Source organism: Petromyzon marinus, unplaced genomic scaffold (genome assembly GCF_048934315.1).
Source record: "Petromyzon marinus isolate PM22_M1 ecotype Great Lakes invasive population unplaced genomic scaffold, UKy_Petmar_22M1.pri1.0 PM_G_Scaffold_100, whole genome shotgun sequence".
NCBI classification, from domain to species: Eukaryota; Metazoa; Chordata; class Hyperoartia; order Petromyzontiformes; family Petromyzontidae; genus Petromyzon; species Petromyzon marinus.
This window is the reverse complement of record NW_027422652.1, coordinates 335,001-337,500: the sequence shown is the minus strand read 5'-3', so window position 1 is coordinate 337,500 and position 2,500 is coordinate 335,001.

The following is a 2,500-nucleotide window of genomic DNA, read 5'->3' as shown; positions in this document are numbered from 1 at the left end:
CCCCGTCAAACGCTAGAAGTTGGCGGGGATGTCTCTCTTGTGGCTCACGGGGCTGTTAGGGTCGCACAGAAATGCCTCGGAATGGGAAAACGGGTCATTTTTGTGTGGCCACATTGCATAGGAACGGCATGAAACTTCCAGAGGCATTTGCAGCAGGAATGCATGTGCACTCAAAAACGTCTATATTTTTCACGGATAGACCCCGTGAAACGCTATAAATTGGCGGGGATGTCTCTCTTGTGGCTCACGGGCGCTGTTAGTTAGGGTCGCACAGAAATCCCTCGGAATGGGAAAAGGGGTCATTTTCGTGTTGCCACATTGCGTACGAACGGCATGAAACTTCCAGAGGCATCTGCAGCAGAAATGCATGTGCACTCAAAAACGTCTATATTTTTCACGGATAGACCCCGTGAAACGCTAGAAATTGGCGGGGATGTGTCTCTTGTGGCTCACGGGGCTGTTAGGGTCGCACAGAAATCCCTCGGAATGGGAAAACGGGTCATTTTCGTGTTGCCACAATTGGCATACGAACGGCATGAAACTTCCAGAGGCATTTGCAGCAGAAATGCATGTGCACTCAAAAACGTGAATATTTTTTCACGGATAGACCCCGTCAAACGCTCGAATTTGGCGGGGATGTTTCTCTTGTGGGTCACGGGGCTGTTCGGCTCGCACAGAACTCCCTTGGTCCACCTGATTCGTGCATACAGGCAGCAACTAAAACTCTGTAAACCTGCTGTGAGGACATCTAAACAGTGGACCAGTGAGGCTGTGGAAGATTTGCGGGCGTGCTTAGACTGTACTGACTGGGATATGTTCACGACTGCTACCAATAGTCTGGATGAACTCACAGAGGCTGTGTACATCAGCTTCTGTGAGGACTGCTGTATCCCAACACGTACCAGGGTGAACTTTAACAACAACAAGCCCTGGTTCTCAGCAAAGCTCAAAAGGTTGAGGTTGGAGAAGGAGGAAGCGTTTAGGAGTGGGGATAGAGACAGATTCAAGGAGTCGAAGAACAGGTTTAGCAAAGCGGTGAGAGAGGCTAAACGACTGTACTCAGAGACACTAAAACACCAGTTCTCTACTAACGACGCTGCTTCTGTCTGCCAAAGGGCTCAGGCACATCACCAACTACAAACCCAGAGCGCCCCACACCACTAACGACTCCCGCCTAGCCAACGACCTGAACGAGTTCTACCGTAGATTTGAAAGACAATTGGACTGTCCTGAACCACCCCTTCCCACCCAAGAGGCCCCATCCCCCACCCATACTACAGAAACGACTCTCTCCTTTCAGGAGGGAGAAGTTAATGGGCTTTTCAAGAGGCAGAATCCACGCAAAGCAGCCGGGCCGGACTCTGTCTCTCCAGCCACCCTCAGGCACTGCGCTGGCCAGCTGTCTCCGGTGTTCACCAACATCTTTAACACCTCCCTGGAGACATGCCATGTACCAGCCTGTCTCAAGTCCTCCACCATCATCGCTGTGCCCAAAAAGCTAAGGCCAACAGGACTAAATGATTACAGACCGGTCGCCCTTACATCTGTGGTAATGAAGTCGTTTGAGCGCCTGCTCCTGGCACACCTCAAAGCCATCACAGACCCTCTCCTGGACCCCCTTCAGTTTGCCTACAGAGCCAACAGGTCTGTGGACGACGCAGTTAACATGGCCCTCCACTTCACCCTACAGCATGTGGACGCCCCAGCATCCTACGCCAGGATCCTGTTTGTGGACTTCAGCTCTGCCTTCAACACCATCATCCCTGCCCTGCTTCAGGACAAGCTCTTCCAGCTGAACGTGCCCTACTCCACCTGCAGGTGGATCACAGACTTCCTCTCTGACAGGAAGCAGTGCGTTAAGCCGGGAACAGAAGTCTCTGACTCCAGGTCCATCAGCACGGGAACTCCTCAGGGCTGCGTCCTTTGCCCACTGCTCTTCTCCCTGTATACCAACAGCTGCGCCTCCAATCATCTGTCCGTCAAACTCTTGAAGTTTGTCGGACGACACCACCCTCATTGGGCTGATCTCTGGTGGGGATGAGTCTGACTATAGGTGGGAAGCTGACAACCTGGTGACCTGGTGTAGCCAGAACAACTTAGAGCTAAATGCTCTAAGGACAGTTGAGATGGTTGTGGACTTCAGGAAGAATACAGCCCCACTCACCGCCATCACCCTGTTAGACTCCGCAGTCAAAATTGTGGAGTCCTTCCGCTTCCTGGGCACTATTCTCTGCCGGGACCTCAAGTGGGAACTGAACATCAGCTCCCTCGCCAAGAGAGCTCAACAGAGGATGTACTTTCGACGGCAGCTGAAGAAATGCAACCTGCCAAAGACAATGATGGTGCAATTCTATACAGCGATCATTGAATCCATCCTCACCTCCTCCATAACCGTCTGGTACGCTGCTGCCACTGCCAAGGACAAGAGCAGACTGCAGCGTATCATGCACACTGCTGAGAAGGTAATTGCCTGCAATCTACCAACCCTCGAGGACCTGCA